Source organism: Hibiscus syriacus, unplaced genomic scaffold (assembly GCF_006381635.1).
Source record: "Hibiscus syriacus cultivar Baekdansim isolate YM2019G1 unplaced genomic scaffold, ASM638163v2 tig00111309_pilon, whole genome shotgun sequence".
NCBI lineage: Eukaryota > Viridiplantae > Streptophyta > Magnoliopsida > Malvales > Malvaceae > Hibiscus > Hibiscus syriacus.
This window is the reverse complement of record NW_024063052.1, coordinates 1,404,777-1,419,661: the sequence shown is the minus strand read 5'-3', so window position 1 is coordinate 1,419,661 and position 14,885 is coordinate 1,404,777. Positions and strand designations below refer to the sequence as shown.

At 35.9% G+C, this 14,885-nt stretch overlaps 2 pseudogenes; both read right to left on the bottom strand.

Moving 5' to 3' along the window:
- Positions 1-5,070: 5,070 nt before the first annotated feature.
- Positions 5,071-10,567, bottom strand: LOC120158197 (annotated as a pseudogene).
- A 3,157-nt stretch (positions 10,568-13,724) lies between these two features.
- On the bottom strand, positions 13,725-14,383 carry LOC120158247 (annotated as a pseudogene).
- Positions 14,384-14,885: the final 502 nt, after the last annotated feature.

The following is a 14,885-nucleotide window of genomic DNA, read 5'->3' as shown; positions in this document are numbered from 1 at the left end:
GACATCTTCAACGATGACAGGGGCCTCTTGAACGATGAGAGGGGACTCTTGAGGGATGATAGGGGCCTCTTGAACGATGACAGGTGAGTCGGGCTTCTTCTTACGGAGTCTTCGCACTATTGGGGTGAACAGAGACGTAATGGCACGTACACGCCGTCTGATGCGTGAACCCCTCGTGCAAGAAAACCCCGATGTAAAGCATCCACCTTATCAGGCCGCTAAAAATAAATTAATACATAAATCAGTAAATAAACATACATGATATTAAACAGTGAAAACAAAGACAAATATGTTTCAAACTTGCACGGTATTCACCCAAGTCATTATTCTATCATAGTTCACAAAATGCATCAGATAACATTCTAAAAGTAAGCACTTATATAAACATTTAAAAGGACAACATATAGGTTTAGTGCATATTCAAGGACAACATAAAGAGTAGTAGTTTATTCTTGGAACTTAAATTTGCAACACTGTGAAGTTAGTATTTGTCTTTGTCTTTTGGTTGAAGTAATGCAATCCATTCAAGTTTTAATTTGCAGAAGAATAATAGTTTCTGAAACTTAAAATCGCAACACGAAACTTAAAATCGCAACGCGAAAATGACTATCACAACGCGGAAATGACCATCGCAACGCGAATTTGACTATCGCAATGCGATAGTCATTTCCGCGTTGCGATAGTCATTTACGCGTTGCGATTTTAGTTTCGTGTTACGACTATTCTTCTTCTGTAAACTGAAACTTGAATGGATTGCATTACTTCAACCAAAAGACAAAACAAAGACAAATACTAACTTCACAGGGTTATTTCAGAACTGTTTAGCAGTATTGGCAGCAACCGAATGAATTTATTAAGAAATCTAAGTGAAATGGTTAATCTAAGTGAAATTACGAGTAAATCAAGTTAAATATGAAAAATCTTAAACTTACCTCGTTGCGTAGAGTATGAACCTCATTATGCAACGATGCTACCATCTCACGTAGAGCCGCTACCTCACCACGTAAAGTAGATACCTCATCACGCCATGCACCATTATCATCGCGTAAAGTACCGACCTCCTCATGCAAGGCATTGACCTCATCACGTAACTCCCCTAACTCATCCCATAGAGGTGGAGAACAGGGAGATAAATGTCGTGGCATCTTTTCCGGTCGCCTATCATGAGGTGATGGTGGAGAAGAGGCTCGATGATGTGACGGAATAGGTGATGGCTCTCGTTGTAGAGGTGTATAGTGTGGTCGATCAAGTGATAGCTATGGGTGAGGTAATGGCTCTCAAAGTGGAGGCTGCTCACCATCCGTGCCATAAAAAAAAGCTTACTAGCTTACCACCAATCAGTGGCAAGCTCAGCCTCCGTGGGTGTCAGCCTCTGTAATAGAGTGTTGGCCTCCTAACAATATAAAAGCTCAAACAAAGTTAAACGTGTACTAGTAATAACTTGTTTATATGGTAGTATTTGTGTTAACTTACATCATTTATTATCGTATACCGTAGTAACTCTTCCCAAATCAACAACTGTCGTTTCCTCTTCCAGGAAATTGCTCTAGGAATATCATTTGAAGTTTTTAATGCATATGTCTGCATGTCGGGAAAAGCCTCAAATATCCAAATCTACAAACAATATAATACCCAAACATTAGTAATTGTTAAATAATTAATTATAATTTTGGAAACATTATATAGAAATTCTTACCTTAAAGGCCCAAATAAAGCCTGACAAAGTGTATTTGGAACCATCGCCACGCAAACTTTTGCGGTCATCAAAGGCAGACGACAACTTATTCCAGGTAGCTTTCCATAGATACGAACCCCACGGAAACAGGTTCCATGCATTTAGGTCCTCTACCAATAATATTAGGTCCTTAGGAATAGGTTGTCTGGCCTCTATGCCTAAAAATCCGGCATGCAAAAGTACTAAAAGGCATACTCGGACAACATCGACGTCTTCCATCCGAGTAAAACCATATTTCTTATTCAATAATCTTGTCAAGTCGTCGACGTGTAAATTCGGCTTCTCCATTGACAGCTCAGGAAAAACCCGGGATAACCATGATGGGCGGGTAATATGACTAGTGTATCGACCTACATCATCGTGTCCGAAGCGTAGACCAGTGATTAAGTAAAACTCCTCCCGCCCAAAACACGTATACGCCGGTGGAAAATGAAACCATATCTCTTCATTACCACGTTTTATACTCTCGGGTAGATCGCTAGTCATGGTCTGAAGCCACAAATGGGTCAACATAGCATCTCCACCCGGATGTTGTACTATCAGTCATGGCTCGAAGCAAGTATCCTCAAACAATTTTCTTTTTACAGGTGAAAGCTTCGACGCAATTGTAGTGACTAGGCTTATTTTATTCCTTAAGGTCAATTGAGCCGAAAAAAGTTCTACAAAAACAATAAACATACCAAGTTAGATATACCAAAAACTACACTGTGAAGATATACCAAAAACAATAATAAACATAAAGAGTAGTAGTAGTTTATTCTTCAAACTTAAATTTGCAACACTGTGAATTTTGTATTTGTCTTTGTTTTTTGGTTAAAGTAATGCAATTCATTCAAGTTTCAATTTGCAGAAGAAGAATAGTTTCTGAAACTTAAAATCGCAACACGAAAATGAAAATCGCAACATGAAAATGACTATCGCAACGCGAATTTGACTATCGTAATGCGAAACTAAAATTGCGTTGCGGTTTTCATTTCGCGTTGCGATCCTCGGTTTCAAATAGTCATTGTCTAAAATTGAAACTTGAATGAATTGCATTACTTCAACCAAAAGACAAAACAAAGACAAATACTAACTTTACAGGGTTAAAGACTAAACAATTTAGCAGTATTGGCAGCAATCGAATGAATTTAATAAGCAATCTAAGTGAAATGGTTAATCTATTATTGAAATTACCAGTAAACTTATCATCAATTTCAATATGAAAAACCTAATAATAATGCAAAAAATTCAAAATAAAAATAATTAAAAAAAACTAACCCTCGGTGGTTGATTTGGTTGATTTTCCATTTCTGATCGTGAATGATTGTGAGGGTGGCTCTGAGAGATGGAGATAGACGGATTTCATCAGAGATGGGGACGGATTTCGTCGGAGATGGGGACGGATGTTGTCGTAGAGAGTGAGAGATGGAGATGGGATTGAGTTGTGATTTAGGGTTTTAGGTTAAGAGTTGCGATTACGGGATATATTAATATTCGTGTTTGGAATTTGAAAATAAAATACTCGTTACGATACTAATGGCGCTTTGAAAATCGCATTGCGATTTTGTATTATCGCAATGCGATAGTCAGAATCGCATTGCGATAGTCAGAATCGCGTTGCGATAGTCAGAATCGCGTTGCGAAAATCGCAACGCCAATTTGGAAAATCGCAATACGATAGTCAAAATCGCATTGCGAATCTGGAAACTGATTTGCGATACTGGAGATCGCGTTGCGATTTAGAGATCGCATTGCGATTTTGTTGGTCATTTTGGCAAATCGAAAAAAAAAGTTGGTCAAAATCGTATATTATAAGGAATTTTCGATCACTGAGGTTATTTTCTCATTTATTTATTGTTTTACCCTCTTCACATAGGGGTGATAATCTATTTTTAAAAAAAACACATTTTAAATTTATATTATCAATTATCTTATTTTAATTATTATATTTTAGTTATCGTTGTCTTATTGAAATGTCAATTATCGTATTTTATAAGATAGAAGTTGTTAATTTTATTAAAAATAAAAAATATACAAATTATAATAAAATTTTATAATCACAGCTGTAAGATAAAATAACATTTTCTTATATTCATTAACACAAGAAACTAGTCACTTAATATCACAGAAAATGTTAAAAATAACCAAATAAACTAAAAAAAATGTAGATATATATACAGATCTAATCACATCTATAAACAAACCACAAAAGAAGATTAAGCTATTGAAAGATCACCGACAAACTATAAATTAGAATTGAACGACGTGAGAAAACTATTCACGAATACAAATCGTATCCAAATTCAATCTGAGGGTCCAAAACAGGGAATATGTCATTATAAAAAATAAGTGTCATCTTGATGAATCATGTCGATGCCGAATCCAGTCATGAGAAAAAGGATAAACGAAAATAACGGTCAAACGATTGAAAACGTGCTGAAAGGTAGAAGAAACGTACTATAAAGGCATAGGAAAATATGCCATAAATACATAGTTACTAATTTTTTTTTAAAAAAAAGTTACAACATAGTAAAAAAACAATGAATACTGACAGTTGGAGACTAGTACTAAGGTTGGTGTCGTCGTCGATAATAAAGATTGAAGAAGAAAAAAGATTAACGACGACAAATAAAATAAGAGAGCAACCCTTTTTATGGGTAAAGAACGCAAATGGTCACCCGACTATGGGATATTGCTTTATTAAGTCTCTCGACTATTAAAAGTTACAAAATGATCGTTCAACTATAAAGTGTTGCTTTGTTAAGTCCCTCTATTATTAAAAGTTAAAAAATGGTCACCCGACTATTTATTATGTTCCATACTTGTTATTTTTCATTAAAAAATTAGCGGTTGTTTAAGTTGGAGTTAACATGATGACTGAGATATGATAGTCGTTTGAGATTTTGAGATCAAATTTTATCATATCGCAATCAACAGGTTAACGTTCAACTCATAATATTGTTCATTTTTAATGAAAAAGAACAAATTTGGAACATAATGAATAGTCAGATGATCATTTTATATCTTTTAATAGTCGAATGACTCAACAAAGGAACACTCTATAGTCGAGGGACTTAATAAAACAATATCCTATAATCGGGAGACTATTTGCGTTCTTTACCCTTTTTTATTATAAATTTATAATATTAAAATTTAAAAAGCTGTTAACTTTTTATAAAAATCTATTTTATTCTTCAACATTTTATTTTTTTATCAAATAATTACTTTTAAAATGAAAATCGTTAATTGATTGATGATAACCTTTATTATTAACGTGACAATATACCTCATAATTTATGACTATGTATCATCATTTGATTAGTTTACGAATTAATATGAATTTAGATCAAGTGGAATAAAGACCATGTTTAACTACTAGGCCACTTAAAACTTGCTAAATCGAGTGTAATAAAGTTCACAGCGAGGGAACAAATTTCAAATGAAGTGAAGAGGTTGCTCAAATTGTACAAAGATGTAAGCGTCCTAGCAATTCTCAGCGCTTACGATATCGTGGAAACGGGTCTAAACATGCTGCAAGATACAAGAGCTGTGCTGGCGACTGTGATCTCCTTTTCGGGTCCTAGGGCAGGCAACGTGAGGTTCAAGGAACGGATCGAATTGCTGGTAGTTAAATTGTTGAGGGTTTTGAATGTGCATGATATAGTCCTTAAATCCCCAGGGCTGTTCTTCACCGAAAACGTGCCACCATTGTTTAGATCCATGTAGTTTTTACTCTTACTGGACATGGTGTATGGGAAGTTGGAACATGATGCATGACATGACATGACATGGTATGGTCGTACGTCTGACTCAGATGTGGAGGAGAAACTGTCTTGGAACGATTATTTGTACCAACCAGATACTTTGCATCATACTGGAGGTTAACAATCAGCATCAACCTGTCATTGTCATGAATATCTCTGCAATCAGTACCAAGTGTATTATTTAAATGCATAATGAAGAATTTCTTTTAATGGCGATCCTATGTCATGGCTCTCATAGTAGAACTCTCTGCTTCCCATTTTGAAGAAGCAAAGTTACACTACAAATTCACAGCAAAATCATTGCTATACAAGAGTCACATTGAAAACAACATGAAGGGTTGGCTTAAGGAGTGAAAACCCAGAGAGGGAATAAGACAAGACTACGCTTACAGTAAGAACAGAACGGTAACTTGATTTTTATGTTTGCCAAATAATTTACACACAGGCAATATTCTGCATCACTGCCAAAAGTTGTCACTAAGATGCAAATAAATCAATTTCTTATATGAATCCCAACGGGTAGTGTCAACAACATATCCAACAAAGACCTCAGCAATCATCTACAATTATCATTAATATACTCGGTGCTTTCCATATTTTCCTCTGGTAGAGAGGGGATAACAAGAACTCAAAGTAAACAATCATTATGCACGTCATAAGCACAGCAGATCAATTGTTTGCACCTTAAAAGGAACGCCCCAACATGCAACCTATTCAATTGCCCTTGCTAAACCCCTGCTGCAGCTTTTGCCTCGAGACCCGTCTTTCCCTGTGTAACATTAAAAGGAAAAATGATAAAAGGAATAACATTACTGATTTGCATGAATGAAAATTGATTCTTAGTAAATAATCAAAATGTATCAAGGGATAGTTTAACTTGGTTAATATCTAAACTCTAAACTCAAGGCAACATAGAAAAGACAGCGGTGTGGAAATCAACCAATTATAGGGATAGTTTAACTTGGTTAATATCTAAACTCTAAACTCAAGGCAACATAGAAAAGACAGCGGTGTGGAAATCAACCAATTATAGGGATAATTTAACTTGATTAATATCTGCAAGGAGAATTGTTGAAATTAACTTCCTGTATGGTAAAAGCATTGCAAGTACTCAGTAATCATGTTAGATTCCAGTGATTTTCGGTTATAACTGGTAAGATTAGAAATAATTAAACATATTAGTATCAACGCAGAAGGCTGAAAACTATAATAAACCTCAGACTCAGGGCCCTGTCGTATTTTCCTAGTAGGAGTCCTCATCGTGACAAACTCCTCAGCTGATGTCGGATGAATACCCACTGTGGCATCAAAGTCTGCTTTAGTCAAGCCAGCTTTGATAGCAACCGCAAATCCCTGGAAAACAAAGCACACATCAGAAAAAGAGACTGCAGAACTTTAGATGGAAAGCACCAATTTAGCTAAAGGCTTGAACCTGTGTAATTTCAGCTGAATCTTCTCCACACATGTGCAAACCAAGAACCTTGTTTGTCTTCACACAGACTATAAGTTTCATGAAAACTCGATCAGGAAGACCTGAGAGTGTGGCCTTCAATGGCCTGAAGTTTGCGGTGTAGACATCAATATTACCATATTCTTTATAGCCTGTAAAATCCTAAAATATTTGAGCAAAATAAATCACTTTTACTTGTTACAAATATGCCAAACAGTTTCCTCACCTGTTCTTCGGTAAGACCAACTTGTCCAATAGGTGGCTGGGAAAAGACGGCAGAGGGTACAGCGCTACTCCAAGATGTGTGGGAATAAAAGTCAAAAAGCAATTGAGTACAAAATAAAATCTACATCTTGACACTCAAGACCACCGAAATTCATAAAAAAAAGGAAGCATAAACTTATAACATGTCCACTCTAAGATCATAAAATCAAAATGCGTTCTTTTATTTGAGAATAAAGCGCTGTATTACATGCTGTTCATATTCCAGGGATCTATGATTCATTAGTATCGGTAAATTGATAATGAGCAAAATTGGGATCTGGGCCTCCTCCAGTATTGCTCTGCTCAGGTATTTCCAAGGCACCATTAGATGAATCCCACATGGCATGGTATCATAGATTATACTGTATATTATTTCCTTTCTTACTTTTATTATGACCTCTTTAGAAGATTTCTCTAACTAAACATATATTTGATCTTTTCAAGCAACCCAATTCACCCCCAATCATCACCAAATTACGAAATAAATCCAAAGAAAAGGTTTCAATTACTGCAAACATAAAATCCAATAAATCCTGAAAACAAAACTACAAAACAGTAGAGAACATGTTGTCATAATTGGGTACCAGTGAAAAAGAAACACAAAGAAATAGTAAGGGGAAAAGAAACCTGGAATATGCGTGTGTGACCAACAAGACAGGTAAGGAAGACAATGTCCTTGGATGGAAGTTTGATGAAGAGAAGAAAATGAGAAAAAATATATAAAAATAGGATATTAGATCCTATACCATCGAAATTGTAATATGCCACATGGTATTCATCTAACGATGCAATGGAAATAGCTAGACTGTATCTGGAACTAAATTGGTTACAATAGGAAGGTGGTGAAAACTGCCTCAACTGTAGTTACTAGAGGCTAATAAAGAGCCACAGGCCCTTTCCAAATGTACCGAATCCTTTAAACTTGCTCAATCAATCAACCTCCAGTGTAGAGATTACCTGTAATCAGGTTTGGTTGGTTCATTCTGAAAAATCGTTTTTGCTAATGCTCCTCCTTCCATCAAAGCAACAGGTGTCAAATTAATTCTGTCTGTGACATCCCCAACAGCCCAAATGGAAGGTACTGTAGTACGTGAGTATTCATCAACCTAGAGAAAAAAATGAAGCAAGAAAATAGACAAAATAACCGAAATGGTACCAAATACAAAAATAGAGAGAATAGAACAAGACAAACTTTCAAGGTAGGAAGAGCAATTACCTCTATTGCTCCATTCCTGTTCATTTTGACCCCCACGGACTCCAATCCCAAGTTCTGCAATGCAGTACAAGTTAATGTACAATCAATACAAATTCGATCAAATCCATCTTGATTTACATTAAAAAAGAAGTTGCAATTAATAGGAGAGAATCAACATTCTCTACATGCATAACTTCTTAGGTCTCTAAAGTCGCAACGAGAAGATAATGATGAAAAGCAAGAAATCTGACCAAATTTGAAGATGAGGGTTTATAAGATGCAGCTCATAAATTTTCTCCTTTCTCTTTTCTTTTATGTTCTATTTCTCTGGTGAAAGGTTATGTTCGTAAAACTTATGTTATAATTTGGTACCTTTTTGTTAACAATTTGGCTACAAAGGTCATTTACTAGAGATAATCAAGTCACAAAAGTTACTCCAAACCTTAGTGTTAGGCCTTCGACCAGTTGCAAACATTATATGTGAAAAGCCTTCAATTGTTCCTTTCTTGGTCTTCAGTGACAGTGAACTATCAGCTGACTTAACAATTGCCTGAGGAGACTCCTCTATATGAAATTTAATTCCTCGAAGAGACATTTGTTCTCCAACAAATCCCTGATCTGTTCAACAAATGCACTTTTATCACTAAATAATGTAATTTCTAAAACTAGTATAATGCAAATTACCATAACATGTGAAGAAGCTATCATTTTGCACAACTCTTCACCTCTTCATCAAAACCTCGCAAAACTTTTTTTGACGTATAAATACATGGACCTCACTTTGCAGACCATTGAAAATGCCAGCGAATTCTAAAGCTATATATCCCCCACCAACTATAGCAATTTTCTGTGGTTTTGAGGGCAAATCAAGGGCAGCATCAGAATCTATTACGTACTCACTTCCTGGAATATCAGGAATAAATGGACGCCCTCCAACTGAAATCAGTATATGTCTAGCAGTGTAAAGTTTTCCATCTACATCAACAGTATGAGGATCCAGAATCTGCAACACATGTCATCAAAATGAATTCACAATCGAGAACACTAGAAAACACAAATGATTTTAAACATACCATAAAGAGACAATGTGAGTTCTGAACAGATCAACCTACCTTTCCACGACCTTCAATCAACGTGACACCAGCATTGCCAAGAATGTTCTTGTAAATACCAGTAAGTCGCTGTAACTCGGCATTTTTATTAGCCATCAAAGTGCTCCAATCATGATTTGGTTCTGTGTCATATTTCCATCCAAAACCATTACTCTCATCAAATTCATGAGAATATTTTGATGCGTAAACCATTAGTTTCTTTGGCACACATCCTCTAAGAACGCATCTGCAATTGATATAATGGTGAAAATATATTTAATTAGGCTTTTTTTCAATACATTTTAGGCTTTAGAATGGCAAAAGCTTTGTTCATGCAAGTGAAGTTTAATAAATAACTTTAGCGTTGTCCATGAAATTGTCAAATTCAAGTAAAAGTTTCAGAACCCAAAAGGCAAAATTGCAAAAAGCACATGCAAATCCAGTTCATATAATTCAATGTGCGATTAACTCCAAGATTTTCTTCACACACAAATAAATAATTCAAAGATAGTACATAGTTGAATAAAAAAATTTATCTTTACACATGGAGACTTACGTTCCGCCAACGCCGCCGGTGGTCTCGGAAGAAATAGTAGAAAATGGAAGCAGACAGCAACAGAAGCACCAGAATTGGCAGCGAAACGGGAAGCACGAACACCACCACTTCCGCGCCGATAGTGAGAGGTCATCGTAGTGCCGCACGGCTCGGACCCATTCTCGGATTCTGCACGAACAACAAAACCGAGCCGCCGCCGCTGCTGCTGAAGCTGAAAACGATGGTGGTGGCGCGGAAAAGAAAAAGGATGTTGGGTATGGGACGAAAACGGGAAGATTTCTGCAAAGGGTGAGGAAAGTCGGGGAAGAAGTTTGGGAGCTGTAAAAGAAGTGGCCATATTGCTTGGGTGAAATCAGTAATCTCTCTTGGTGGAGAGTAAATATTGGTAATTGTTCGAACGTGGATATCTCGGGGGCGACAATAGTGGGAGGGTGGGAGGGTGGGGTCCGCCCCCTATCAAAAATCTCTAATGGTGGAGATTTTTGCGATGGACGCAGCTGTCGGCCTTTGGGCTCTTTCAACTCTCCCATTGGTGGTCTGCCTTCTTTCGTTCCTTTGCTAATAATAATGGTAAACTATGTATTAGACATTCATCTATTTTGCAGTTTCTTTTTGATCACTTATTTTTTTAGAAAAAGAGTAAGTTACACGTTTATTTATTAAACTTTACTCTGTTTTTTATTTCACTTATCATACTTTTAATTTTCTAAATTTGTTCATTAAACTTTAGACATTGAAATTTTTTATTATTTCGTCGTTAATTTTTTTAAAAGCGTGAATTAAATATATTTTTTTAATTAATAAAAAATAAAATAATTAAAAACTCAGATTCTGACCACCATATTGATGGTCGTTCTAACTACCGTCAGTCAATGTCATCTTAGGTAAATGAAAGTTTAACCTAAAAACCTCAAATTTCATAGATCTAGCGTTGATATAAAAAACCTCAACGAAAATTCAAAAAATGGTCAGTACAAATCGTAAGAAAGAGACATGGAAACTGAAGTGGTTCTCGAAAGAGAGTTTATCCGAGTTTGTGGCATTAGTGAAGGCAATCCATCCAGGGATCACTTTATGTCCTTTGCATGTAAGATTCGAATCATAAGAGGTTTTAGTTTTCTGGTTTTGCATCTCTTGTTCCATATTCATTTCATTTTCTCTTGTGGTTTTCTTTTTCCTACTTTTAAAAGCATGGGATTTTGTTTGCTTGGTTATGGTGTGTGCAGAGTTCGTAAGTGTGTCGGTATTCTTTGATTTGTATTCTTTTAGAAGGTTAAATTTTCACATGTACAGATAGCAAGTATACAGAATAGCAAGCAAGTCAGATGTAGGATATGTTAAGACTTCAGTGATCGTAAAAATTTCTGCAGGTTTTCATAAAAAAAATAGATCTATCGTTGATATTATGTTAGAATTGACCGTCCAGCTCAGTTGGTAGAGCACAAGGCTCTTAACATTGTAGTCGTGGAATCGAGTCTCACGGAAAGCAATTCATAATTCGTAAATCTCCCACGGAAGCTGCTCTCAACCTGACGCTTACCTCTCCTTACCTCATTACGTATGAGAATAAGGTCAGCTAATTTTTGTTTGTTGATATTATGTTAATAAAAAAATAACGTTGATATCACTCATCTGCACATTATTTCTATTTGCCCCTTTCTTTTTTGTTTATATAATCTAATATTTGGCTCTCAAACGAGGATTGGAGGCTTGAGGTTCTGTTTATTCTCAAGGAGGATTCGAGTATTTAGGTTGATCAGTTGGTTTGAGATCAATGGCGAGGGTTATCGGTATCCCCAGTGGAAAGGGTTATTCATCGTGGATGCAAAGTTAAGAAAAAGGAGAAGAAGAAGAACAACTCTCAAGATCTGACCCGATCTCCGAATTTGAGGTAAAAAAGCCCTTCAAGCAACTTGTACTTTAGTATCACCCAAACATTTGCAGAGGAAGCAATTGCATAACTTAGTTTTAAACAATCAATGAAGCTTATAATATATATGGTTGTCCTTTGTTCCCATATGTAATGGGTTAAGGGGAGGTAAGATAGTAAGCTGCCCCAAACATTAGGTTGAGAGCAATTTCCGTAGGAGACCTCCAAATTATGAAATGCCTTCCATGGGACTCGATCCCACGACCTCAAGGTTAAGAACCTTGTACTCTACCAACTGAGCTGGATGGTCATTTAATGAAGCTTATAATATAGTTATGAGTAAATTGAGAGGAGAAACAATGGTGACAAAAATCTTAGAGGGAGAAATATAAGGCGATGAGGGGAAGGTAGGAACCAGATTTGATTTGTTGAAAGAATGAATGGGATGGGAAGGAGTCGGGGATTTGAAATTTGGGGTTTGATAAAATTCAAGAATTTTGTTTTTTTTTATTTTAAATTAATTATATATGGCATGTTTTATTATTAAAATAAGTCATGTCATAACTTTGTTAATGGAAAAAGGTCGAGTGATAAAAAAAATCAATGTCTAATATTTAAAGATCAGTGAGTAAATTGAAAAAAAATTAAAAGTATGTTAAGTGAAATAGGAAAAAAGAGTAAAGTTCAATAAAAAAGCGAGTAATTTATCCTTAAAAATCATATTTGATATTATATTTTTGGTCATATGTAATTAAAAAGTTAATGGTGAGTTTCCATGTCAGTATAAGATAATGCTATGTAATCACTAAAAGGAATAAAAAGATTATCATATTAATAATTTTTTTATTGTGAGTGATCAAAATAAAATCAAAACGCAACGTTAAATATAATTAAAAAATTGAGTGACCAAAATAAAACTACAAGAATAAGTGAATGACTAAATGTGCAATTTACCTTAATAATAATAATTTCTTAATCGTGGCTTTTTTATATACGGCTGGCTGGCTGTCCCTTGTTCCCATATGTAATGGGATAAGGGGAGGTAAGATAATAGGTTGTCCCCAACATCAGATTGAGAGCAGCTTCCGTAGAAGACCTCCGAATAAAATTATTTCGCTAACGAATAAAAAAATGCCTTTTACTAGTCAACAGAAAACAAAGGTCCAATAGAATATATACCACAAGTTAAATTTGCTTTTTATTGTTGAGTGGAGCGAATTAATCTCCGGGCGCATGTCGGTCGTATGGCGGCTCTGAAGGTTGATGCAAGGCTGAAATCACTGCTGATGCCGGTTTATCAGAAGCTTCTCATAAAACAGATCATTTCTGGTGTCTTATGATCAAGAAACTTCGAACATGATCAACCTTTATGATTCAATTTCTAGCCGCCTCTCGATGATGAAAAGAAAAACAAATAATGTTTTATTTCATCTTCTGCCACTGATTTGTGTTTCTAATCAAAAGTTCAAAATAACTGAACTCTTTACGTTAAGATTCGATCTTTCACTTTCTACGAAGGAGGTCGCAATTTGCAAACTGGTCAAAAGAGAGAATATTATGAAGCAATGGTTCAATGCGGTTGATTTAAAGGCTTAATGTTAAGATTATTTGCTTGAAGAAAATAGGTCTAATTCTATATTCAGTCCCTTTCCTCTCCATATGTTTGAAATTCAGCCCTTTTACTTTTAATCTTAGGAATTAAAGTAATGGGACTAAATTTCAAATATGAAAATATTTGCCAAATATACCAATACCATTCTCTCCTGTATCTCCCGTATTCATTTTAACAAAATCAAGTAATCAATGAAGAAACCATATAGAATCGAGATTATAGATTATTACACATAGGGCGATGCAGGCGGAGTTCTACAACATTATCCTAAATCCAACATGATAATGTCAATGGAACAACGTACAACTGAATGAAATGAGTCATTTCGGCTTAGAGCGACAAATCAGAATCTTCATCCTCGTCGAGGGAAGAAGTGTAAACAAAATAAAGTGCCGAAAACACCAAACAGAATCCACCCGAGAAGGTTGTTGCTCAAACCGAATGGAAGTCCGGTCCCTTAGGTCGACAGTTTCTCGTCCACCAAAGCCAATGCCAGGGGACTCGACACGGCTGCTGCTGCTGCCGCCAGCAACGATGCACTCATGCCCATGGTCGTCGACACATTCCCCTCCACCGAACCCTTCTTCTCCATGGAACACATCACCTTTCCCTTCCTTGCAATTGTGGGCAACCCTGGATGCAAAATTTTGCAGTTGAGATCATAACTGAAAATGCAAATTATGTTTTTATATGTATATGTATATATATACATACCAGTGGCAAGTGGGGCGGCAAGCCTTGTTGATGTTTTGAGGGCAGGGGCGATTGATGAGGTGAGGGTGGTAGCAGATATGGTTGCCATATTCCTACAATTGGGTGAAAGACTGCAGATTTTGCTACACTTGGGGCACTTCTATTTCATTGACACAGACGGTTCACAGATTAATACCGTGACTGATTAGTAGCCCTTCCTTTGATATCCCCTATCCACATAGATCCAATCAGTTTCTTCCAAGTGTCACACCATCCTCCTACAGACAAAGATCGGTCCAAAGGGATTTTTTTAATCAAAACTGTCATAATGGAACAATGGTAACATTAACTTATACAATCTTAAAATTACAGTAATAATTATGGCATCTTTATATATGAAACTATTGTTTGATATGTTAATTGGTTTTAATTCTGCAAGCGATATTAATCTATGACAATATTATCTTTACATATTCGTACAATATGACGGCCTCGTTAAGATTTAAAATTATTCATTTGTGTTGTACTTCTGCCGCAAATTACATCTCCACTCTCATTCTTTCGCTCAAAAATCTCGAAGCTTCTGGAATTTTCCTTAAGATTTCACATACTTTACACCAACGTAATCTCCTTTAGTGCCTACAATCTCTCGGGCTCGGATACGATTATTTTA